Below are 26,911 nucleotides of genomic sequence, written 5' to 3' on the forward strand. Positions count from 1 at the left end.
TGTCACCCCAATCACACTTGCTTCCTCACAGCTCCCAAGTTTCCAGCTGCCCGTCTGAGTATGGGGAAACACAGATGGTTGAGTCTGCACAGCTGTTTACTCATACTATAGCCTGGGAAACGGAGGTCTGCTCCAGAGCTTCTGTTAATGCAGACGAGGAAATGATCTGCCCTGATGCCCAGAATCTTTATGAGTCGGATCCAGGACCAGATGAAGAAGGTTCTGAGCATAATGTAGACCCTCGTTCCCAAACTGTAACTCCTGTTGGTGGAGACAATGATGAAGATGATGATGAGACTCAAATACCTGATTGGAGCGACAACTTGACTTTTCAGTCAGGGCAGGAAGAGGTTGGCTCTGAGGACGACGGGTGTGATAACACACAGGGTGATGATGACGAGTGTAACATACCTGGCGGCGTCCTTGCATGGTGGTCCATCTCCCACTGTGCAAGAGCGCGCACTTGATCTCCAGTCCAGAATGTCTCTTTGGCTTCCCTCCATGCTGTCTGTTTGTGTCTATTTCTGCTGCTTAAGGGCGGCGCCCGATCACTTCCTGCTTTTTGTTCCTGCTGTGGGTCACACCCCTTGTGCGTCCTCAGCCTATTGCTGTCTGTCACCTGGTATATAGCTCAGCTGCTACAATCAATCCCTGCCTGAGCATAGTGTTTCATTCAGTGTGTGCTTGCACTCTGAAGGTGCCAGGTCCCGTTCTGTGTTCTCTTGTCTGCCTATCCTGGAGGCTGTATTTCCAGGCCTGTCTGAACATGCTCCTAGCCTGTTCCTCCCGCCTTCTAGGGGCCGATTACCTAGACCCGCTCCTGTATCTTGTCTGTCCTGTCTGAACACGCTCCTAGCCTGTTCCTCCCGCCTTCTAGGGGCCGATTACCTAGACCCGCTCCTGTATCTTGTCTGTCCTGTCTGAACACGCTCCTTGCCTGTTCGTCCCGCCTTTCTGGGGGCAGTATTCCCAGACCCGCTCCTGTATCCCGCTGCAGTGTTGGTCTCCTCCGTACACTCAGTTCCAGTCTGAACTCTCTCCTATCCTTTACCTGTTTTGCCTCTATGTCCGTTCCCTTCCTTTTTCTGCAGAGTCTGAACTCGTACCTAACTCCTGCTTGTTGTCTCTGTACTCCCGTTTGTGAGTTTGTGGTCCACTCGCTACTTCACTGCAAGTACCCTGTGGGTATCTGGCTCTGCCTTTCTCTTCCTGTCTGTTCCGTGTGAACAGAGCCCTGTCCCCCCTGCTCCGACTCCTTTGCTCACTGCTCCGGCGGTTCTAGCCTGCTCTGGCTCCTTTGCTCACCGCTCCAGCGGTTCTAGCCTGCTCTGACTCCTTTGCTCACCGCTCCGACGGTTCGAGCCTGCTCTGACTCCTATGCTCACCGCTCCGGCGGTTCTAGCCTGCTCTGACTCCTTTGCTCACCGCTCCGGCGGTTCTAGTCTGTCTGACCCTTTTGCTCGCTGCTCCGGCAGCCTTGCTCCGCTCTGACCCTTTTGCTCACTGCTCCGGCAGCCTTGCTCCGCTCTGACCCTTTTGCTCACTGCTCCGGCAGTCTCGCTCCGCTCTTATCCTTTTGCTCACTGCTCCGGCAGTCTTGCTCCACTCTTGCTCACCGCTCCAGGCGGCCTCGTCCTGCTTTACTCTTGCTCACTGCTCCGGCAGTCTCGCTCAGCTCTGACCCTTTGCTCACCGCTCCTGGCGGCCTTGTCCTGCTCTACTCTTGCTCACCACTCGAGGCGGCCTCGTCCTGCCCTGCTCTCGCTCACCTCTCTGGGCGGCCTCACTCTGCTGTGTTTGTCCGCCACATCTGTGGTTCTGTTCCTGAGTCCCAATGTGTACTGGGTCCTATCCCGCCAGTGTCCCTACCTGCTTTTGCCTCCCTGTCTGCACTCTAGCTGTGCTTGCCTGTACCCCTCTGCCTGTATTGTTCCTGAGTCCCAGTGTGTACTGGGTCCTATCCCGCCTGTGTTCCTACCTGCTAGTGCCTCCCTGTCTGCACTCTAGCTGTGCTTGCCTGTACCCCCCTGCCTGCATACCCGCCTGCCTGCATCCCAGTCGAGCCAACCTATACCCACCAGTCTGTGTGCCAGCCTACCAGTCTGTTCCTGTATTCCCCTGTGTGGGTCAACAGCCGTGTCCGGGGTCTGTCCTGGAGTAGCACCTGGTCCCTCTGCTCGGTTCCTCCTTGGTGCACTGGCGTCGTATGCCGTCGTGCGACCCTGGTCGGATCGGGTGAATACCTAGTTACGCCCCTCCAGGCATTCACTCTCCGGCACGGTCCAGTGGAATCACTACAATCACACGCACACGCCGCTCAGCCCGGGCGTGTGCTTTACAGCATGCTCAGGCCATGGTTCCCGTTGAGCCCCATGGCCTTCGCTCTCTGAGAAGTTTTCCAGCGAATACATGCATTAAAATAAATAAATAATTTTTTTTTTCTTAGCTGAGTTCCAGGCGAATTACGCACCCGTCCAGATGGATCTATCTGCTCTCGTTCGTGCGGATCCGCTACATTACTATGGGGATCCAAGACAAAGTCGTGCATTTGTGGAGCAATGCATGCTACACTTTAAGTTCTACCCTCTATGTTTTCCCACCGATCGGGTTAAGGTGGCATTCATTATGTCTTACCTAGCGGGTTATGCCTTGGAATGGATCAACCCCCTATTTGAAACACAGGATCCGATCCTCCTGGACCTAATGGCCTTCCTGGTGGCCTTTCTAATGGTCTTCGATGATCCTAACCCGGAGGCTCCTGCTGAAGCTTCACTTCCCAATATCCCGGAGCAGCCCCGATGGGTAATGTGTGTGGGTAGCGCAATAGTCCTCCAGGCCAATGAGACTACTGCCCACCCAGAATCCTCACAGGGTGACTACGCTTTCCGGAATACTTCTCCCAACCTCAAGAGGCAGTCCAGACGTGCTAGACATAGAGGCAAGCCGTCACGCCAAGGTCTGTCCTCCCTGAGACCTCCTGACCCCAGCCTTGAATTCCCTACTGAAGCTTCATCTCCCTGTATCCCGGAGAAGCCCCAACGGGTAATGTGCGTGGGTAGTGCACCAGTTCTCCTGCCCGAAGAGACTTCTGCCCATCCAGACTCCACACAGGAGAACTTCCTGCACCCGGCATCAGATGCTTCACCCACTTTAACCGGTGTGCATGTCCAAGGATGCTCCAAAGCTGTGGTTACCTCAGAGTCTGTGCACCTCTACTACCTAGTGGAGGACCCCCTGTTGCCTCCTGAATCCTCCGGGATGCCACGCGCTGACAAATGGAGAGAGACTTCTCTACACCCGGTGCTCGATACTTTGTCCGCTTCGTCCTGTGAGCCTGACAATGGGTACGCCAAAGTGGTAGTTACCACCGAGTCTCTACACCCCTCCAATCAGGCGGAGGACCTCCAGTTGTCTCCAGAACCCTTCGGGGTGCTGCCTGGTAGCGAAAGGACAGAGACTCTCCTATACTCTGTACCTGATACCTCGCTCGCTTCATCCAGTGAGTCCAACCTAGTGTACTCCGAAGCAGAGGTTACTCCCGAGTCTCTACACCCCTCCGACCAGGCGGAGGACCTCCAGTTGTCTCCAGAACCCTTCGGGGTGCTACCTGGTAGCGAAAGGACAGAGACTCTCCTATACTCTGTACCTGATACCTCGCTCGCTTCGTCCACTGAGTCCAACCTAGTGTACTCCGAAGCAGAGGTTACTCCCGAGTCTCTACACCCCTCCGACCAGGCGGAGGACCTCCAGTTGTCTCCAGAACCCTTCGGGGTGCCACCTGGTGGTGAATGGACAGAGACTTTCCTATATCCTGGATCTGATACCTCGCTTGCTTCGTCCAGTGAGTCCGACCTAGTGTACTCTGAAGCAGAGGTTACCCATGAGTCTCTACACCCCTCTGACCAGGCGGAGGACCACCAGTTGTCTCCAGAACCCTTCGGGGTGCTACCTGGTGGTGAATGGACAGAGACTTTCCTATACTCGGTACCCGATACCTCGACTGCTTCGTCCAGTGAGTCCGACCTAGAGTACTCTGAAGCAGATGTTTTCTCTGAGCCTCTGCACTCTTCTGAACCGGCGGAGGACCTCCAGTTATTTCCTGAATCCTCCGGGGTACCACCAGATAACAAAGAGACAGTGACTTTTCCTCATTATGTACCTGATAACCCGTCTATTTCTTCCTGTGAGCTTGACAAGATGTACCTCGAAGCAGAGATTACCCCCAAGTCTCTGTCCCCCTCCAACCCGGTGAAGGACTTCCAGTTGTCTCCTGTACCCTCTGGGGTGCCACCTGAAAATATGTGGAGAGAGACTTCCTTGTGTGCTGTTCCTGGTACTCCACCCGTTTCGTCTGTTGCTGAGGATGGCTGGATAGGAGGTAGCATCCTAGCTAACCAGATGGGATCAGTTTTTCCTGTGGACAGTGGAAGTGATCTCCTTGAAGTGAACGACTGGTCCTCGAATTCCCTGCGGAAGATTCTGGCAGGCCTGAAGAAGAGGGGGCGTAAGGGGGGGGGTACTGTAACATACCTGGCGACGTCCTTGCATGGTGGTCCATCTCCCACTGTGCAAGAGCGCGCACTTGATCTCCAGTCCAGAATGTCTCTCTGGCTTCCCTCCATGCTGTCTGTTTGTGTCTGTTTCTGCTGCTTAAGGGCGGCGCCCGATCACTTCCTGCTTTTTGTACCTGCTGTGGGTCACACCCCTTGTGCGTCCTCAGCCTATTGCTGTCTGTCACCTGGTAAATAGCTCAGCTGCTCCAATCAATCCCTGCCTGAGCATAGTGTTTCATTCAGTGTGTGCTTGCACTCTGAAGGTGCCAGGTCCCGTTCTGTGTTCTCTTGTCTGCCTATCCTGGAGGCTGTATTTCCAGGCCTGTTTGAACATGCTCCTAGCCTGTTCCTCCCGCCTTCTATGGGCCAATTACCTAGACCCGATCCTGTATCTTGTCTGTCCTGTCTGAACACGCTCCTAGCCTGTTCCTCCCACCTTCTAGGGGCTGATTACCTAGACCCGCTCCTGTATCTTGTCTGTCCTGTCTGAACACGCTCCTTGCCTGTTCGTCCCGCCTCTCTGGGGGCAGTATTCCCAGACCCGCTCCTGTATCCCGCTGCAGTGGCGGTCTCCTCCGTACACTCAGTTCCAGTCTGAACTCTCTCCTATCCTTTACCTGTTTTGCCTCTATGTCCGTTCCCTTCCTTTTTCTGCAGAGTCTGAACTCGTACCTAACTCCTGCTTGTTGTCTCTGTACTCCCGTTTGTGAGTTTGTGGTCCACTCGCTACTTCACTGCAAGTACCCTGTGGGTATCTGGCTCTGCCTTTCTCTTCCTGTCTGTTCCGTGTGAACAGAGCCCTGTCCCCCCTGCTCCGACTCCTTTGCTCACCGCTCCGGCGGTTCTAGCCTGCTCTGGCTCCTTTGCTCACCGCTCCGGCGGTTCTAGCCTGCTCTGACTCCTTTGCTCACCGCTCCGGCGGTTCTAGCTTGCTCTGACTCCTATGCTCACCGCTCCGGCGGTTCTAGCCTGCTCTGACTCCTTTGCTCACCGCTCCGGCGGTTCTAGCCTGCTCTGACCCTTTTGCTCGTTGCTCCGGCAGCCTTGCTCCGCTCTGACCCTTTTGCTCACTGCTCCAGCAGTCTCGCTCCGCTCTTATCCTTTTGCTCACTGCTCCGGCAGTCTTGCTCCACTCTTGCTCACCGCTCCAGGCGGCCTCGTCCTGCTTTACTCTTGCTCACTGCTCCGGCAGTCTCGCTCAGCTCTGACCCTTTGCTCACCGCTCCTGGCGGCCTTGTCCTGCTCTACTCTTGCTCACCGCTCCAGGCGGCCTCGTCCTGCCCTGCTCTCGCTCACCTCTCTGGGCGGCCTCACTCTGCTGTGTTTGTCCGCCACATCTGTGGTTCTGTTCCTGAGTCCCAATGTGTACTGGGTCCTATCCCGCCAGTGTCCCTACCTGCTTTTGCCTCCCTGTCTGCACTCTAGCTGTGCTTGCCTGTACCCCTCTGCCTGTATTGTTCCTGAGTCCCAGTGTGTACTGGGTCCTATCCCGCCTGTGTTCCTACCTGCTAGTGCCTCCCTGTCTGCACTCTAGCTGTGCTTGCCTGTACCCCCCTGCCTGCATACCTGCCTGACTGCATCCCAGTCGAGCCAGCCTATACCCACCAGTCTGTGTGCCAGCCTACCAGTCTGTTCCTGTATTCCCCTGTGTGGGTCAACAGCCGTGTCCGGGGTCTGTCCTGGAGTAGCACCTGGTCCCTCTGCTCGGTTCCTCCTTGGTGCACTGGCGTCGTATGCCGTCGTGCGACCCTGGTCGGATCGGGTGAATACCTAGTTACGCCCCTCCAGGCATTCACTCTCTGGCACGGTCCAGTGGAATCACTACAATCACACGCACACGCCGCTCAGCTCGGGCGTGTGCTTTACAGCATGCTCAGGCCATGGTTCCCGTTGAGCCCCATGGCCTTCGCTCTCTGAGAAGTTTTCCAGCGAATACATGCATTAAAATAAATAAATAATTTTTTTTTTTCTTAGCTGCGTTCCAGGCGAATTACGCACCCGTCCAGATGGATCTATCTGCTCTCGTTCCTGCGGATCCGCTACGTTACTATGGGGATCCAGGACAAAGTCGTGCATTTGTGGAGCAATGCATGCTACACTTTAAGTTCTACCCTCTATGTTTTCCCACCGATCGGGTTAAGGTGGCATTCATTATGTCTTACCTAGCGGGTTATGCCTTGGAATGGATCAACCCCCTATTTGAAACACAGGATCCGATCCTCCTGGACCTAATGGCCTTCCTGGTGGCCTTTCTAATGGTCTTCGATGATCCTAACCCGGAGGCTCCTGCTGAAGCTTCACTTCCCAATATCCCGGAGCAGCCCCGATGGGTAATGTGTGTGGGTAGCGCAATAGTCCTCCAGGCCAATGAGACTACTGCCCACCCAGAATCCTCACAGGGTGACTACGCTTTCCGGAATACTTCTCCCAACCTCAAGAGGCAGTCCAGACGTGCTAGACGCAGAGGCAAGCCGTCACGCCAAGGTCTGTCCTCCCTGAGACCTCCTGACCCCAACCTTGAATTCCCTACTGAAGCTTCATCTCCCTGTATCCCGGAGAAGCCCCAACGGGTAATGTGCGTGGGTAGTGCACCAGTTCTCCTGCCCGAAGAGACTTCTGCCCATCCAGACTCCACACAGGAGAACTTCCTGCACCCGGCATCAGATGCTTCACCCACTTTAACCGGTGTGCATGTCCAAGGATGCTCCAAAGCTGTGGTTACCTCAGAGTCTGTGCACCTCTACTACCTAGTGGAGGACCCCCTGTTGCCTCCTGAATCCTCCGGAATGCCACACGCTGACAAATGGAGAGAGACTTCTCTACACCCGGTACTCGATACTTTGTCCGCTTCGTCCTGTGAGCCTGACAATGGGTACGCCAAAGTGGTAGTTACCACCGAGTCTCTACACCCCTCCAACCAGGCGGAGGACCTCCAGTTGTCTCCAGAACCCTTCGGGGTGCTGCCTGGTAGCGAAAGGACAGAGACTCTCCTATACTCTGTACCTGATACCTCGCTCGCTTCATCCAGTGAGTCCAACCTAGTGTACTCCGAAGCAGAGGTTACTCCCGAGTCTCTACACCCCTCCGACCAGGCGGAGGACCTCCAGTTGTCTCCAGAACCCTTCGGGGTGCCACCTGGTGGTGAATGGACAGAGACTTTCCTATATCCTGGATCTGATACCTCGCTTGCTTCGTCCAGTGAGTCCGACCTAGTGTACTCTGAAGCAGAGGTTACCCATGAGTCTCTACACCCCTCTGACCAGGCGGAGGACCACCAGTTGTCTCCAGAACCCTTCGGGGTGCTACCTGGTGGTGAATGGACAGAGACTTTCCTATACTCGGCACCCGATACCTCGCCTGCTTCGTCCAGTGAGTCCGACCTAGAGTCCTCTGAAGCAGATGTTTTCTCTGAGCCTCTGCACTCTTCTGAACCGGCGGAGGACCTCCAGTTATTTCCTGAATCCTCCGGGGTACCACCAGATAACAAAGAGACAGTGACTTTTCCTCATTATGTACCTGATAACCCGTCTATTTCTTCCTGTGAGCTTGACAAGATGTACCTCGAAGCAGAGATTACCCCCAAGTCTCTGTCCCCCTCCAACCCGGTGAAGGACTTCCAGTTGTCTCCTGTACCCTCTGGGGTGCCACCTGAAAATATGTGGAGAGAGACTTCCTTGTGTGCTGTTCCTGGTACTCCACCCGTTTCGTCTGTTGCTGAGGATGGCTGGATAGGAGGTAGCATCCTAGCTAACCAGATGGGATCAGTTTTTCCTGTGGACAGTGGAAGTGATCTCCTTGAAGTGAACGACTGGTCCTCGAATTCCCTGCGGAAGATTCTGGCAGGCCTGAAGAAGAGGGGGCGTAAGGGGGGGGGGTACTGTAACATACCTGGCGACGTCCTTGCATGGTGGTCCATCTCCCACTGTGCAAGAGCGCGCACTTGATCTCCAGTCCAGAATGTCTCTCTGGCTTCCCTCCATGCTGTCTGTTTGTGTCTGTTTCTGCTGCTTAAGGGCGGCGCCCGATCACTTCCTGCTTTTTGTACCTGCTGTGGGTCACACCCCTTGTGCGTCCTCAGCCTATTGCTGTCTGTCACCTGGTATATAGCTCAGCTGCTCCAATCAATCCCTGCCTGAGCATAGTGTTTCATTCAGTGTGTGCTTGCACTCTGAAGGTGCCAGGTCCCGTTCTGTGTTCTCTTGTCTGCCTATCCTGGAGGCTGTATTTCCAGGCCTGTCTGAACATGCTCCTAGCCTGTTCCTCCCGCCTTCTAGGGGCCGATTACCTAGACCCGATCCTGTATCTTGTCTGTCCTGTCTGAACACGCTCCTAGCCTGTTCCTCCCGCCTTCTAGGGGCCGATTACCTAGACCCGCTCCTGTATCTTGTCTGTCCTGTCTGAACACGCTCCTTGCCTGTTCGTCCCGCCTCTCTGGGGGCAGTATTCCCAGACCCGCTCCTGTATCCCGCTGCAGTGGCGGTCTCCTCCGTACACTCAGTTCCAGTCTGAACTCTCTCCTATCCTTTACCTGTTTTGCCTCTATGTCCGTTCCCTTCCTTTTTCTGCAGAGTCTGAACTCGTACCTAACTCCTGCTTGTTGTCTCTGTACTCCCGTTTGTGAGTTTGTGGTCCACTCGCTACTTCACTGCAAGTACCCTGTGGGTATCTGGCTCTGCCTTTCTCTTCCTGTCTGTTCCGTGTGAACAGAGCCCTGTCCCCCCTGCTCCGACTCCTTTGCTCACCGCTCCGGCGGTTCTAGCCTGCTCTGGCTCCTTTGCTCACCGCTCCGGCGGTTCTAGCCTGCTCTGACTCCTTTGCTCACCGCTCCGGCGGTTCTAGCCTGCTCTGACTCCTATGCTCACCGCTCCGGCGGTTCTAGCCTGCTCTGACTCCTTTGCTCACCGCTCCGGCGGTTCTAGCCTGCTCTGACTCTTTTGCTCGTTGCTCCGGCAGCCTTGCTCCGCTCTGACCCTTTTGCTCACTGCTCCAGCAGTCTCGCTCCGCTCTTATCCTTTTGCTCACTGCTCCGGCAGTCTTGCTCCACTCTTGCTCACCGCTCCAGGCGGCCTCATCCTGCTTTACTCTTGCTCACTGCTCCGGCAGTCTCGCTCAGCTCTGACCCTTTGCTCACCGCTCCTGGCGGCCTTGTCCTGCTCTACTCTTGCTCACCGCTCCAGGCGGCCTCGTCCTGCCCTGCTCTCGCTCACCTCTCTGGGCGGCCTCACTCTGCTGTGTTTGTCCGCCACATCTGTGGTTCTGTTCCTGAGTCCCAATGTGTACTGGGTCCTATCCCGCCAGTGTCCCTACCTGCTTTTGCCTCCCTGTCTGCACTCTAGCTATGCTTGCCTGTACCCCTCTGCCTGTATTGTTCCTGAGTCCCAGTGTGTACTGGGTCCTATCCCGCCTGTGTTCCTACCTGCTAGTGCCTCCCTGTCTGCACTCTAGCTGTGCTTGCCTGTACCCCCCTGCCTGCATACCCGCCTGCCTGCATCCCAGTCGAGCCAGCCTATACCCACCAGTCTGTGTGCCAGCCTACCAGTCTGTTCCTGTATTCCCCTGTGTGGGTCAACAGCCGTGTCCGGGGTCTGTCCTGGAGTAGCACCTGGTCCCTCTGCTCGGTTCCTCCTTGGTGCACTGGCGTCGTATGCCGTCGTGCGACCCTGGTCGGATCGGGTGAATACCTAGTTACGCCCCTCCAGGTATTCACTCTCCGGCACGGTCCAGTGGAATCACTACAATCACACGCACACGCCGCTCAGCCCGGGCGTGTGCTTTACAGCATGCTCAGGCCATGGTTCCCGTTGAGCCCCATGGCCTTCGCTCTCTGAGAAGTTTTCCAGCGAATACATGCATTAAAATAAATAAATAATTTTTTTTTTTCTTAGCTGCGTTCCAGGCGAATTACGCACCCGTCCAGATGGATCTATCTGCTCTCGTTCCTGCGGATCCGCTACGTTACTATGGGGATCCAAGACAAAGTCGTGCATTTGTGGAGCAATGCATGCTACACTTTAAGTTCTACCCTCTATGTTTTCCCACCGATCGGGTTAAGGTGGCATTCATTATGTCTTACCTAGCGGGTTATGCCTTGGAATGGATCAACCCCCTATTTGAAACACAGGATCCGATCCTCCTGGACCTAATGGCCTTCCTGGTGGCCTTTCTAATGGTCTTCGATGATCCTAACCCGGAGGCTCCTGCTGAAGCTTCACTTCCCAATATCCCGGAGCAGCCCCGATGGGTAATGTGTGTGGGTAGCGCAATAGTCCTCCAGGCCAATGAGACTACTGCCCACCCAGAATCCTCACAGGGTGACTACGCTTTCCGGAATACTTCTCCCAACCTCAAGAGGCAGTCCAGACGTGCTAGACGTAGAGGCAAGCCGTCACGCCAAGGTCTGTCCTCCCTGAGACCTCCTGACCCCAACCTTGAATTCCCTACTGAAGCTTCATCTCCCTGTATCCCGGAGAAGCCCCAACGGGTAATGTGCGTGGGTAGTGCACCAGTTCTCCTGCCCGAAGAGACTTCTGCCCATCCAGACTCCACACAGGAGAACTTCCTGCACCCGGCATCAGATGCTTCACCCACTTTAACCGGTGTGCATGTCCAAGGATGCTCCAAAGCTGTGGTTACCTCAGAGTCTGTGCACCTCTACTACCTAGTGGAGGACCCCCTGTTGCCTCCTGAATCCTCCGGGATGCCACGCGCTGACAAATGGAGAGAGACTTCTCTACACCCGGTACTCGATACTTTGTCCGCTTCGTCCTGTGAGCCTGACAATGGGTACGCCAAAGTGGTAGTTACCACCGAGTCTCTACACCCCTCCAACCAGGCGGAGGACCTCCAGTTGTCTCCAGAACCCTTCGGGGTGCTGCCTGGTAGCGAAAGGACAGAGACTCTCCTATACTCTGTACCTGATACCTCGCTCGCTTCATCCAGTGAGTCCAACCTAGTGTACTCCGAAGCAGAGGTTACTCCCGAGTCTCTACACCCCTCCGACCAGGCGGAGGACCTCCAGTTGTCTCCAGAACCCTTCGGGGTGCTGCCTGGTAGCGAAAGGACAGAGTCTCTCCTATACTCTGTACCTGATACCTCGCTCGCTTCATCCAGTGAGTCCAACCTAGTGTACTCCGAAGCAGAGGTTACTCCCGAGTCTCTACACCCCTCCGACCAGGCGGAGGACCTCCAGTTGTCTCCAGAACCCTTCGGGGTGCCACCTGGTGGTGAATGGACAGAGACTTTCCTATATCCTGGATCTGATACCTCGCTTGCTTCGTCCAGTGAGTCCGACCTAGTGTACTCTGAAGCAGAGGTTACCCATGAGTCTCTACACCCCTCTGACCAGGCGGAGGACCACCAGTTGTCTCCAGAACCCTTCGGGTGCTACCTGGTGGTGAATGGACAGAGACTTTCCTATACTCGGCACCCGATACCTCGCCTGCTTCGTCCAGTGAGTCCGACCTAGAATACTCTGAAGCAGATGTTTTCTCTGAGCCTCTGCACTCTTCTGAACCGGCGGAGGACCTCCAGTTATTTCCTGAATCCTCCGGGGTACCACCAGATAACAAAGAGACAGTGACTTTTCCTCATTATGTACTTGATAACCCGTCTATTTCTTCCTGTGAGCTTGACAAGATGTACCTCGAAGCAGAGATTACCCCCAAGTCTCTGTCCCCCTCCAACCCGGTGAAGGACTTCCAGTTGTCTACTGTACCCTCTGGGCTGCCACCTGAAAATATGTGGAGAGAGACTTCCTTGTGTGCTGTTCCTGGTACTCCACCCGTTTCGTCTGTTGCTGAGGATGGCTGGATAGGAGGTAGCATCCTAGCTAACCAGATGGGATCAGTTTTTCCTGTGGGCAGTGGAAGTGATCTCCTTGAAGTGAACGACTGGTCCTCGAATTCCCTGCGGAAGATTCTGGCAGGCCTGAAGAAGAGGGGGCGTAAGGTGGGGTGGTACTGTAACATACCTGGTGACGTCCTTGCATGGTGGTCCATCTCCTACTGTGCAAGAGCGCGCACTTGATCTCCAGTCCAGAATGTCTCTCTGGCTTCCCTCCATGCTGTCTGTTTGTGTCTGTTTCTGCTGCTTAAGGGCGGCGCCCGATCACTTCCTGCTTTTTGTACCTGCTGTGGGTCACACCCCTTGTGCTTCCTCAGCCTATTGCTGTCTGTCACCTGGTATATAGCTCAGCTGCTCCAATCAATCCCTGCCTGAGCATAGTGTTTCATTCAGTGTGTGCTTGCACTCTGAAGGTGCCAGGTCCCGTTCTGTGTTCTCTTGTCTGCCTATCCTGGAGGCTGTATTTCCAGGCCTGTCTGAACATGCTCCTAGCCTGTTCCTCCCGCCTTCTAGGGGCCGATTACCTAGACCCGATCCTGTATCTTGTCTGTCCTGTCTGAACACGCTCCTAGCCTGTTCCTCCCGCCTTCTAGGGGCCGATTACCTAGACCTGCTCCTGTATCTTGTCTGTCCTGTCTGAACACGCTCCTTGCCTGTTCGTCCCGCCTCTCTGGGGGCAGTATTCCCAGACCCGCTCCTGTATCCCGCTGCAGTGGCGGTCTCCTCCGTACACTCAGTTCCAGTCTGAACTCTCTCCTATCCTTTACCTGTTTTGCCTCTATGTCCGTTCCCTTCCTTTTTCTGCAGAGTCTGAACTCGTACCTAACTCCTGCTTGTTTTCTCTGTACTCCCGTTTGTGAGTTTGTGGTCCACTCGCTACTTCACTGCAAGTACCCTGTGGGTATCTGGCTCTGCCTTTCTCTTCCTGTCTGTTCCGTGTGAACAGAGCCCTGTCCCCCCTGCTCCGACTCCTTTGCTCACCGCACCGGCGGTTCTAGCCTGCTCTGGCTCCTTTGCTCACCGCTCCGGCGGTTCTAGCCTGCTCTGACTCCTTTGCTCAGCGCTCCGGCGGTTCTAGCCTGCTCTGACTCCTATGCTCACCGCTCCGGCGGTTCTAGCCTGCTCTGACTCTTTTGCTCACCGCTCCGGCGGTTCTAGCCTGCTCTTACCCTTTTGCTCGTTGCTCCGGCAGCCTTGCTCCGCTCTGACCCTTTTGCTCACTGCTCCAGCAGTCTCACTCCGCTCTTATCCTTTTGCTCACTGCTCCGGCAGTCTTGCTCCACTCTTGCTCACCGCTCCAGGCGGCCTCGTCCTGCTTTACTCTTGCTCACTGCTCCGGCAGTCTCGCTCAGCTCTGACCCTTTGCTCACCGCTCCTGGCGGCCTTGTCCTGCTCTACTCTTGCTCACCGCTCCAGGCGGCCTCATCCTGCCCTGCTCTCGCTCACCTCTCTGGGCGGCCTCACTCTGCTGTGTTTGTCCGCCACATCTGTGGTTCTGTTCCTGAGTCCCAATGTGTACTGGGTCCTATCCCGCCAGTGTCCCTACCTGCTTTTGCCTCCCTGTCTGCACTCTAGCTGTGCTTGCCTGTACCCCCCTGCCTGCATACCCGCCTGCCTGCATCCCAGTCGAGCCAGCCTATACCCACCAGTCTGTGTGCCAGCCTACCAGTCTGTTCCTGTATTCCCCTGTGTGGGTCAACAGCCGTGTCCGGGGTCTGTCCTGGAGTAGCACCTGGTCCCTCTGCTCGGTTCCTCCTTGGTGCACTGGCGTCGTATGCCGTCGTGCGACCCTGGTCGGATCGGGTGAATACCTAGTTACGCCCCTCCAGGCATTCACTCTCCGGCACGGTCCAGTGGAATCACTACAATCACACGCACACGCCGCTCAGCCCGGGCGTGTGCTTTACAACGAGGTTGGAGATCCCACTTACTGTCAACCCACAGTCAGCCAGTCGATGAGGTCAGCAGAGGAGGTGGAGGAGGATGCTATTGATGAAGAGGTCAGGTTGCGCCTTCCTGGACAGAGACGGAGTACTGGATGCACGTCAACAACTGCATCCTCAATCACAACTCTGCCTCTGACCACAATTCGTGGTGGCTCTTCAGGTCGCATGGGCTCTAAGCCTTGCATAGACTGGGCATTTTTTCAGATCGATAAGGATGAACCAACTCGTGTTATCTGTAATATTTGTCACCAAAAGCTAAGTAGAGGCCAAAAAATCCATAGTTTGAGGACTTCATTCATGAACCGTTACATGGATAAGAAGCATAAGTTGCAGTGGGAAGCTCACTGTGCTACAACGCGGCCTAGCGGGCCAGGCCAACCACCGTCTGCCCCATTTTGTGCATCCACGTCCTCTTCATCCTTTGTGACAGGGGGGAAAGCAGTCACACAAGTTTTTGGACGCAGACCTGCCACCTCTTTATCCGCAACAGCCAGTGTGATTGACAGGTCATCATTTCATTTGGAAGTGGAAACACCAGCTGGTGTTGAGCGCTCTCCGACATCGAGAGCACCACCTTTGGATCAAGGCAACCTAACTTTTCCGCCTGCATCTTCCTCACAGGCCAGCAGTTTGCCGGGGACACCCTATTCAACCCCTTCTAAGCACAACAGCCAGCCCTCTGTCCCTCAGATGTGGACAAGTAAAAGACCTTTTCCTCCTAGCCATGACAAAGCTAAGAGGTTGAATTTCACCATCTGCAAGCTGTTGGATACAGAAATGCTGCCTTTCCGCCTGGTGGACACAGAGGATTTTCAGGACCTTATGTCCGTCGCAGTGCCCCAGTTCCAGATGCCCAGTCGGCACTACTTCTCAAAGAAAGGTGTGCCTGCGCTACACCAGCATGTCACACACAACATCACTGCTTCTTTGAGGAACTCTGTGTGTAACAGGGTACATTTCACCACAGACACTTGGATGAGTAGGCATGGACAGGGGTGTTGCATGTCACTGACTGGGCACTGGGTAACCATGGTGACAGCAGGACAAGGGTCTGCTGTCCAAGTCTTGCCGTCCCCACGAGTTGTGCGTCAATCCTCTTTATCTAGAAGTTCCTCCACTGCTTCTGCCTCCTCAACCTTCTCTTGGTCCTCCACCTGCATCCAAAGCCTGTCAGGTAATGCCACCCGCTTTCTAACTGCGCAGAAGGAATCCTGCACACCTCCTTACTATGCTGGCAGCAGGGCTCAACGGCATCAGGCGGTGTTTACTTTGAAATGTCTGGGAAGTGTGAGTCACACAGCTGAGGAGTTGTGATCAGCTCTGGAGACCCAGTTTCATGAATGGTTGTCTCCAATGGACCTGCAACCAGGGAAGGCCGTGTGCGACAATGCTGCAAACCTGGGTGCGGCCCTTCGCCGGGGCAATGTCATGCACGTGCCTTGTATGGCTCACGTGTTGAACCTGGTTGTCCAGCAATTTGTAGCCCACTATCCCGGACTAGATGGCTTTCTGCAGAGGGCACGATCGCTGTGTGCTCACTTCCGCCGTTGGCATCCCGCAGCTCAACGACTTACATCTCTACAGAAGTTGTTGGGCCTGCCAGTTCACCGGCTGAAATTCGATGTGCCGACATGGTGGAATTCAGCTCTGCACATGTTGCAGCGACTGTGGAAGCACCGACAAGCCCTGGTGCAATACGTTCTGACATATAGCCTGGGCCAACGAGATCCAGAGGTGGGGCAAATCACGCTGCAGGAGTGGTCTCAGATCAGGGACCTATGCACCCTTCTGCATAGTTTTGAAATGGCGACGAAGATGTTTAGTGCTAACGATGCCATTATCAGCATGACTATTCCGGTGATTTACATGCTGGAGCACATGTTAAACAGAATTCGGAGTCAGGTGGTGGGACAAGAGGAGTTGGAGGAAGTAGAGGAGGAGTCGTATGCGGAAGGGATAACATCTCCAAGGTCCAGATGGTCGGCAGCACCAAGTCGGCAGGCATGGGAGGGTGGGGGAGAGGGATTAACCAGGGTGCATGGTAGCAGCCAAACTGTTGTGGAAGGAGCAGGAGCCGAGGAAGAAGTGGAGGATGAACTGGTGATGGGCATGGAAGACTCATCAGATGAGGGAGAACTTGATCACATTTCTGTTGTGCGAGGTTGGGGGGAGAGGGCAGAGGAAGGAAGCATGATTCTTACCTCACTACCAACACAACAAGGACTTGGTCCTTCTGGATGCGCAAGACACATGAGTGCCTTCTTTCTGCACTACCAGCAACATGACCCTTGGATTGTCAGAATTCGAAGTAATTCTGACTGTTGGGTTGCCACACCCTTAGATCCCTGGTACAAAAGTAAATTTGCCTAAATAATTCCTGCCATAGAAAGGGATTCACGCATGCAGGAGTATCAGCAGAGGCTGTTGCAGAATCTTACATCTGCTTTTCCACAAAACACCAGTGGTGCACATAGTGAATCTCACAGTTCTAACTTGCCAACCGTGGGACTGACGAGTCTTCATCACTCAAACCGTAACAGTAACACAGTATCTGCTGGTAGCAGCAACTTTGTGGAATCATTTCACCACTTTTTTAGACCATCCTTTGCAAGGCCACAGGAGACAAGAAGTCTGACACATAATCAACGCCAAGAGAGGATGGTACAGGAGTATCTCCAAGTGAACATCGAAGCCATGACTGAGTCACTGGACCCTTGCTCTTTTTGGGCCTCTAATCTGGAAAAATGTCTGGAGCTCGCCACTCACGCCTTGGAGATCTGGTCATGCCCTGCAGCCAGCGTTCTCTCTGAACGTGTGTTCAGCGCTGCTGGTGGTGTGCTGACAGATAAGCGCACGCAGCTGTCCACTGAGAATGTAGACAGACTCACGTTCATAAAGATGAACAAATCATGGATCCGCAAGGACTTTTCTACCCCTGTGTTATCCTGGGAAGACTAAAAGCTTGAGGATTTGGTAAAATCACCTCACCAACCGTTTTAAGCAACTATGGGGCAATTGATGCCACTTAAGTGGTGTCTGTGCCACAATTTTTGAGATTCTCTTTTTGGAGTCCCCTTGCTGTGTTTTACATGACATTAGCATTGTCAATTCCAGGTGGGTTGGATCGCCCCCCCCCTTTTTTAACCGTAAGAAACTACATACACTATGGCTTGGGGTAACACAGATGTTTGAGTCTGAGGAGCTGTTTACTCAGAGGTCTGCTCCAAAGCTTCAACGTCTGCTAGTTAGCGTAGTAGCCCAGCTCTTAAGCAAGCTACACCGCCTGTGTATCTAATAAGAATTTTTAACTGCATCTAGCCTAGGCAGACTGTGGGGACCCCCAACCAAACCCAGACGCTCAGCCCCCCTACCGCCCCCCTTTCCTTGACAATACAATAATGTAACTCTTACAAATGGATGGGTGAGGATCAGTCACAGCTTTATTAACTCTTTATACTCATTCCATTAGAAAGGCATTTTATTTAAAAAATAATTTAGCTTGTTGCAGCATGCCCTGTGTCTCCACATCGGCAAGTTGGCCAACAAGTGTAACTCTCCAACATGTCCTTTCTATTTACAGGCCACGGAGGATTCTGCGTACTGGTGTGCAGGACTCTGACCCCCATCCATCACTCTTAACTAGTGTTGAGCCACCCCCATAGTGTTCGGGTTCGGTTCGGTTCGTCGAACACCGGGATGTTCGAGGAACTGTTCGTCGAACTGTTCGTCGAACACCTTAGAACACCGTCGAACACCGTTAAAACCAATGGCAGGCAAACAAAAACACATAGAAAACACCTTCAAAGGTGTCCAAAAGCTGACAAACTGCTCAGAAGACACTCTCTTTAAAAAAGCCGGCCGGCAATTCAGCAGCGGCATACACCGGTACCCGACAATTTAGACAAGAAGGAATAGAGCATCACACATAGATTAGATAGATAGAAACATGTCAGTCACACATATAAGAAGCACAGTGACAGTGTTGGTTACTGCACTTGTCATTTAGTGTAAAGGATTTATTAAAAAAAATATTAGTGTTTTCATGCACCGTCTCTTTAAAAAAGCCGGCCGGCAATTCAGCAGCGGTACCCGACAATTTAGAACAGAAAGAATAGAGCTTCACACATAGATTAGATAGATAGAAACATGTCAGTCACATATATAATAAGTACAGTGACAGTGTTGCTTACTGTACTTGTCATTTAGTGTAAAGGATTTATTTAAAAAAATAATAGTGTTTTCATGCACTGTCTCTTTAAAAAAGCCGGCCGGCAATTCAGCATCTGTACTCGACAATTTAGAACAGAAAGAATAGAGAATCACACATAGATTAGATAGATAGAAACATGTCAGTCAGATATATAATAAGTACAGTGATAGTGTTGGTTACTGTACTTGTCATTTAGTGTTAAAATAAAGGATTTATAAAAAAAAAAAATTAGCGTGGGGTTCCCCGTAATTTTAGTCTCTAGCGGAGGTTAAGCAGACGGCTGGGGCAGATGTTTGAAGCCTGGGAAGGGGGTAATACCCACGGAGCTTCCCAGGCTACTAATATCAGCCCCCAGCTGAATACCTAGCCTTTACTAGCTATTAAAATGGGGGACCCCCCAAAAAAATGACGTGGGGTCCCCCCTAATTTAATAGCTAGCAAAGGCTAGGCAGACAGCTGGGGGCTGATATTAATAGCCCAGGAAGGGTGCCATGAATATTGGCCCCCTCCCAGGCTAGAAACACCAGCCGTCAGCCGCCCCAGAAATGGCGCATCCATAGGATGCGCCAATTCTGGCACTTAGCCTCGCTCTTCCCACTGCCCTGTAGCGGTCGCAGTGGGGTAATAGGGCTGGGGTTGATGTCAGCTTATAATGCCAGCTGACATCAAGCCCAGGTTAGTAATGGAGAGGCGTCTATAAGACACCCCCATTACTAACCCCATAGTGAAAGTTAAAAGAAAACACAACACCCAGAATAAAGTCCTTTAATTGAAATAAACACACATTTCTTTATTGTTCTAAATTAAACCATACTTACCATCACGCCCATTCCAGCTGAAGCCAACGATCTCCTGCAATAAAAGAAAAATAATAAAGCAACCTCATCCTTACCTTTCGATGGTTCCCAGGACAGCTCCAGCTCTGCTACATCGAGATGACAGGCTGGACCGCAGCAGAACGCTGCCATCCAGCCTGTCAACCCGCAGACACTGAGAAGAGCAGGCTTGCTTTGCTCCTCAGTGTCTCGCTGTGACGGCATCCAGATGAGCCGAGGTCATGTCCAATGAACTCGGCTCACCTCATGCACGTCACTGACAGCGTGGGAAAATTCTCCTGCACTCAGCGCTTCAGCGTGGGAGAATTCTCACGCTGAAGCGCTGAGTGCAGGAGAATTTTCCCATGCTGTCAGTGACGTGCATGAGGTGAGCTGAGATCATTGGACATGAACTCACCTCATGCACGTCACTGACAGCGTGGGAAAATTCTCACGCTGAAGCCCTGAGTGCAGGAGAATTCTCCCACGCTGTCAGTGACGTGCATGAGGTGAGCTGAGATCATTGGACATGAACTCACCTCATGCACGTCACTGACAGCGTGGGAAAATTCTCACGCTGAAGCGCTGAGTGCAGGAGAATTCTCCCACGCTGTCAGTGACGTGCATGAGGTGAGCTCATGTCCAATGAACTCAGCTCACCTCATGCACGTCACTGACAGCATGGGAAAATTGAGCTGGAGCTGTCCTGGGAACCATCGAAAGGTAAGGATGAGGTTGCTTTATTATTTTTCTCAGTGACGTGCATGAGGTGAGCTGAGATCATTGGACATGAACTCACCTCATGCACGTCACTGACAGCGTGGGAAAATTCTCACGCTGAAGCCCTGAGTGCAGGAGAATTCTCCCACGCTGTCAGTGACGTGCATGAGGTGAGCTGAGATCATTGGACATGAACTCACCTCATGCACGTCACTGACAGCGTGGGAAAATTCTCACGCTGAAGCCCTGAGTGCAGGAGAATTCTCCCACGCTGTCAGTGACGTGCATGAGGTGAGCTGAGATCATTGGACATGAACTCACCTCATGCACGTCACTGACAGCGTGGGAAAATTCACACGCTGAAGCGCTGAGTGCAGGAGAATTTTCCCACGCTGTCAGTGACGTGCATGAGGTGAGCTGAGTTCATTGGACATGAGCTCACCTCATGCACGTCACTGACAGCGTGGGAGAATTCTCCTGCACTCAGCGCTTCAGCGTGAGAATTTTCCCACGCTGTCAGTGACGTGCATGAGGTGAGCCGAGTTCATTGAATATGACCTCGGCTCATCTGGATGCCGTCACAGCGAGACACTGAGGAGCGCAAGCATGCCAGCGCTTCTCAGTGCCTGCGGGATGACAGGCTGGATGGCAGCGTTCTGCTGCGGTCCAGCCAGTCATCTCGATGTAGCAGAGCTGAAGCTGTCATGGGAACCATGGAAAGGTAAGGATGATGTTGGTTTATTATTTTTCTTTTATTTCAGGAGATCGTTGGCTTCAGCTGGAATGGGCGTGATGGTAAATATGGTTTAATTTAGAACAATAAAGAATTGTGTGTTTATTTCAATTAAAGGACTTTATTCTGGGTGTTGTGTTTTTTTTAAATACTTTACTAGAAATTCATGGCGGTCATGTCTAATACTGGCGTGACCCCATGAATTTTCGGCTTAGGGCCAGCTGATAATACCAAGCTGGCCCTAACCCCTTTATTATCCAGTAAGCCACCGCACCAGGGCCCTGGATGAGTTGGGTACAGCGCCAGAAGATGGCGCTTCTATGAACGCGCCATTTTCCGGGGTGGCTGCGGACTGCAATTTCCAGCGGGGGGGGGGGGGGGCAGAAAGCTTGGGCCTCCCTGCGCTGCAGATTCCAGCCCCCAGCTGCCTAGTTGTACCTGGCTGGACACAAAAATAGGGCGAAGCCCCACGTATTTTTTTTTTTATTATTTCATGAAATTCATTAAATAATTAAGAAAAAAAGGCCTTCTCTATATTGTTGTGTCCGGCCAGGTACAAATAGGCAGCTGGTGGTTGGGGGCAGCCCGTTCCTGCCTGCTGTACCTGGCTGGACACAAATATAGTGCGAAGCCCCACGTCAATTTTTTTAAATTATTTAAGGAAATTCATGAAATAATTAAGAAAAAAAGGCCTTCCCTATATTGTTTTGTCCGGCCAGGTACAAATAGGCAGCTGGTGGTTGGGGGCAGCCCGTTCCTGCCTGCTGTACCTGGCTGGACACAAATATAGTGCGAAGCCCCACTTCAATTTTTTTAAATTACTTCAGGAAATTCATGAAATAATTAAAAAAAAATTGACGTGGGGCTTCGCACTATACTTGTGTCCAGTCAGGTGCAGCAGCCAGGAACGGGCTGCCCCCAACCACCGGCTGCCTATTTGTACCTGGCCGGACACAACAATATAGGGAAGACCTTTTTTTTTAATTATTTCATGAAATAATTAAAAAAAAAAATTGAGGTGGGGCTTCGCACTATATTTGGGTCCAGCCAGGTACAGCAGGCAGGACCGGGCTGCCCCCAACCAACAGCTGCCTATTTGTACCTGGCCGGACACAACAATGTAGGGAAGCCCTTTTTTTCTTAATTATTTCATGAAATAATTTAAAGAAAATTGACGTGGGGCTTCGCCCTGTTTTTGTGTCCAGCCAGGTACAACTAGGCAGCTGGGGGCTGGAATCCGCAGCGCAGGGAGAACCAAGCTTTCTGGGCCACCCCCGCTGCAAATTGCAGTCCGCAGCCACCCCGGAAAATGGCGCGTTCATAGAAGCGCCATCTTCTGGCGCTGTACCCAACTCATCCAGGGCCCTGGTGCGGTGGCTCACTGGGTAATAAAGGGGTTAGGGCCAGCTTGGCATTATCAGCTGGCCCTAAGCCCGAAATTCATGGGGTCACGCCAATATTAGACATGACCACCATGAATTTCTAGTAAAGTATTTAAAAAAAACACAACACCCAGAATAAAGTCCTTTAATTGAAATAAACACACAATTCTTTATTGTTCTAAATTAAACCATACTTACCGTCACGCCCATTCCAGCTGAAGCCAACGATCTCCTGAAATAAAAGAAAAATAATAAACCAACATCATCCTTACCTTTCCATGGTTCCCATGACAGCTTCAGCTCTGCTACATCGAGATGACAGGCTGTACCGCAGCAGAACGCTGCCATCCAGCCTGTCATCCCGAAGACACTGAGAAGCGCAGGCTTGCTTGCGCACCACAGTGTCTCTCTGTGAGGGCATCCAGATGAGCCGAGTTAATGTCCAATGAACTCGGCTCACCTCATGCACGTCACTGACAGCGTGGGAGAATTCTCCTGCACTCAGCGCTTCAGCGTGAGAATTTTCCCACGCTGTCAGTGACGTGCATGAGGTGTGCCGGGTTCATTGGACATGAACTCGGCTCATCTGGATGCCGTCACAGAGAGATGCTGAGGAGCGCAAGCAAGCCTGCGCTTCTCAGTGTCTGCGGGATGACAGGCTGGATGGCAGCTTTCTGCTGTGGTCCAGCCTGTCATCTCGATGTAGCAGAACTGAAGCTGTCGTGGGAACCATGGAAAGGTAAGGATTATGTTGCTTTATTATTTTTCTTTTATTGCAGGGGATCGTTGGCTTCAGCTGGAATGGGCGTGATTGTAAGTATGGTTTAATTTAGAACAATAAAGAATTGTGTCTTTATTTCAATTAAAGGACTTTATTCTGGGTGTTTGTGTTTTTTTTTAACTTTGACTACGGGGTTAGTAATGGGGGTGTCTTATAGACGCCTCTCCATTACTAACCTGGGCTTGATGTCAGCTGGCATTATAAGCTGACATCAACCCCAGCCCTATTACCCCACTGCGACCGCTACAGGGCAGTGGGAAGAGCGAGGCTAAGTGCCAGAATTGGCGCATCCTATGGATGCGCCATTTCTGGAGTGGCTGATGGCTGGTGTTTCTAGCCTGGGAGGGGGCCAATATTCATGGCACCCTTCCTGGGCTATTAATATCAGCCCCCAGCTGTCTGCCTAGCCTTTGCTAGCTAATAAAATAGGGGGGACCCCACGTCATTTTTTTGGGGGGTCCCCCATTTTAATAGCTAGTAAAGGCTAGGTATTCAGCTGGGGGCTGATATTAGTAGCCTGGGAAGCTCCGTGGGTATTACCCCCTTCCCAGGCTTCAAACATCTGCCCCAGCCGTCTGCTTAACCTCCGCTAGAGCCTAAAATTAAGGGGAACCCCACGCCAATTTTTTTTTAAATAAATCCTTTATTTTAACACTAAATGACAAGTACAGTAATCAACACTATCACTGTACTTATTATATATGTGACTGACATGTTTCTATCTATCTAATCTATGTGTGATGCTCTATTCCTTCCATTCTAAATTGTCGGGTACCGCTGCTGAATTGCCGGCCGGCTTTTTTAAAGAGACAGTGCATGAAAACACTATTATTTTTTTAAATAAATCCTTTACACTAAATGACAAGTACAATAAGCAACACTGTCACTGTACTTCATATATATGTGACTGACATGTTTCTATCTATCTAATCTATGTGTGAAGCTCTATTCTTTCGGTTCTAAATTGTCGGGTACCGGTGTATGCCGCTGCTGAATTGCCGGCTTTTCATGTTTCACTGTGATCACAGTTCCCATCGATTTGGGCAATCACTCTAATGCCACAACCACCATGGCTGTGGCATTACAGTGAGTGGCAGACAATCCCTGCATGATTGGTGCTCTAAATAGCGCCAGACATGCAGGACACGCTTTTGGTGCACGAACAGTTATCGAACATAACCTCGAACAGCCGAATTTTTTGCAAATCGTTCGGGTTCGTCGAACAACTCGAACACCGCCCAAAACAGCTCGAATTTGAGATTGGCGAACAGTTCTAGTCGAACACCGCTCATCTCTACTCTTAACGCTTGTTCTACTCCGTCCTGGAGTCATGACAGGAATATGTCCAGTCCAATATCCATTAAGTGAACGTCGGGCCGTATGAGGCCTGCTTTATCTCCTTCCAGTTGTCGGTGTCGTATCACTACACCGCCTCTGTCTCTTCTAAATTTTGCCATCCGAATATTTATTACCCGCCTTGTCAATTCGATGGCCGTGATGTATCGCGCACCTTGCCATACCGCTATTGGCACAATCTCTGACCATACTATAGTTAGCTTTGTGAAAAATTCTCTGAAGCGCTCAGTGTCTAGTTTCATTATTGCCATTAGTTATGCGCTCTTGTAATGACCTAGGTCATTTCTCCCGGCCTGTATAACTAAGAATACCGGACCTCTTGCCTCTCTCCCTACCTTGATTACCTCCATTAGTATCTGTGGCCATTGCAGGCTCCAATACCTCTCCAGTTGAAATATATGTTATGAAACTCTAATTTCCTCCTGCCTGGGTGGACTTTCGCCCTATTTTCAGCCCAATATATATACTAGTGGCCTATCACCCACACTGTTGGCTTAGTATCACCTGTAAAATAAACAAACCACGTTAGGATAACAAGTCCGGTCTTATGTATCTCGCCAAACACGTGGATCGCCATCTCCCTATCCTCTGAACTTCCGTTTCTGACAGTCCTGCTCTTGCTACTTCCGTGGCCACGCCTATGCAGAATGAGTGCGTCCCGTAATCTTTGGGGTGGTTCCCTGCCGATGTTAGGCATTTATTAAATATAGCTTGGAACTGGTATCTTGATAATGGCGTTCCATCAATGTGTGATAGGAAGAAATTACTTTGTGATCTGATGGTTATATATATGTTTTTACTATTGTTACCCGACTCAGTGTACTGTTTTTGGGTTGTAGAAGTACCCAAGTGCCCCTGCCCGCTGGAACCATGTTCGATTGGCGTATGCATCGACGTATTGCATTATTGGTTATGACTACGTCCTGGTGTAATAAGCCTCCACTGGTGGTAATTTTGGATTGAGGGACTAATTCGCTTATGCATAGCGCCCCAAAGAAGGCGATCGCAAATGCAGTAGACAGTAGTGTTGCTTCAAATTGTGAGTGTCATGTTAATGGTGTTAGGGATATGATGTGAGAAATCAGTTTTAGTGACACGGGACGGGACGTCTACACTCCTGACTTGGCTGACCCCGTTAACACCCTTTTATGGATTGTCTGATGATGAATCTCTTTGTCACATCTCCCCAATTCAGTAGTTGGAAGTGAAATGCTACTCCGGTCAGACAGCGCAGCGCTGACGCCCCTGATATGCCCCTCATTATTAGCTGGTGGAGAAATTCTATGGTGTCTTGTAATCTGGCTTGTTCACATTGGTCAACCCGTCTGCCTGCTACTAGTCGTGTCCTCTCTTCCCATGCTTTACCGTATGCTTGCCACGTCGACGGGGCAACTGAGGCTTTGATTGATGGCATCAACTATTCGCCACTAGATCCCATAGGGAGCGTGGGCAACTGTTGCCCGATGGGTGGGCGTTGGGGAGGAGCTCTGTGAAAATTTGCAAATTGAATTGTGATAAAGCGTTATCAGCAGCGTTAGACCCCTCAGCATTGTGGCTAGCGCGGACCCATACATTGTGTTTTAGGCATAGGAATGCTAGCCTGCGTAGTAGGCCTAGCACTGGGAGAGACGATGATTCCATCTTAAAAATGCAGTGCGCTAGGCTGGTGTTTTTTTTTATGAAGCGTATAATTTTGTTAGCCAGGCGCGTGCCCCATATTTCTATTGCTACCACTGTTGGGAAGAAAAAATATTTTCCGGGCTAAATGCAGCTAAAAATTATTATTAATTTCAAAGCTGGTGGAGCTTGGTATAGATGGCCTAATACAATGAGTACCACACACTGCTACTGTGCCCAAAATTATTTTCCAAGCTAGATGCAGCTAAAAATTATTATTAATTTCAAAGCTGGTGGAGCTTAGTATAGATGGCCTAATAGAATGAGTACCACAAACTGTTACTATGCCCAAAATTATTTTCCAGGCTAGATGCAGCTAAAAATTATTATTAATTTCAAAGCTGGTGGAGCTTGGTATAGATGGCCCAATACAATGAGTACCACACACTGCTACTATGCCCAAAATTATTTTCCGGGCTAGATGCAGCTAAAAATTATTATTAATTTCAAAGCTGGTGGAGCTTAATATAGATGGCCTAATAGAATGAGTACCACACACTGCTACAGGCCCAAAATTATTTTCCGGGCTAGATGCAGCTAAAAATTATTATTAATTTCAAAGCTGTTGGAGCTTGGTATAGATGTCCTAATACAATGAGTACCACACACTGCTACTATGCCCAAAATTATTTTCCGGGCTAGATGCAGCTAAAATTTATTGTTAATTTCGAAGCTGGTGGAGCTTGGTATAGATGGCCTAATACAATGAGTACCACACACTGCTACTATGCCCAAAATTATTTTCCGAGCTAGATGCAGCTAAAAATTATTATTAATTTCAAAGCTGTTGGAGCTTGGTATAGATGGCCTAATGCAATGAGTACCACACACTGCTGCTATGCCCAAAATTATTTTCCGGGCTAGATGCAGCTAAAAATTATTATTAATTTCAAAGC

The sequence above is a fragment of the Phyllobates terribilis genome, unplaced genomic scaffold (assembly GCF_046119375.1).
Source record: "Phyllobates terribilis strain yellow unplaced genomic scaffold, ASM4611937v1 Scaffold_33__1_contigs__length_13283291, whole genome shotgun sequence".
Taxonomy (NCBI): Eukaryota; Metazoa; Chordata; class Amphibia; order Anura; family Dendrobatidae; genus Phyllobates; species Phyllobates terribilis.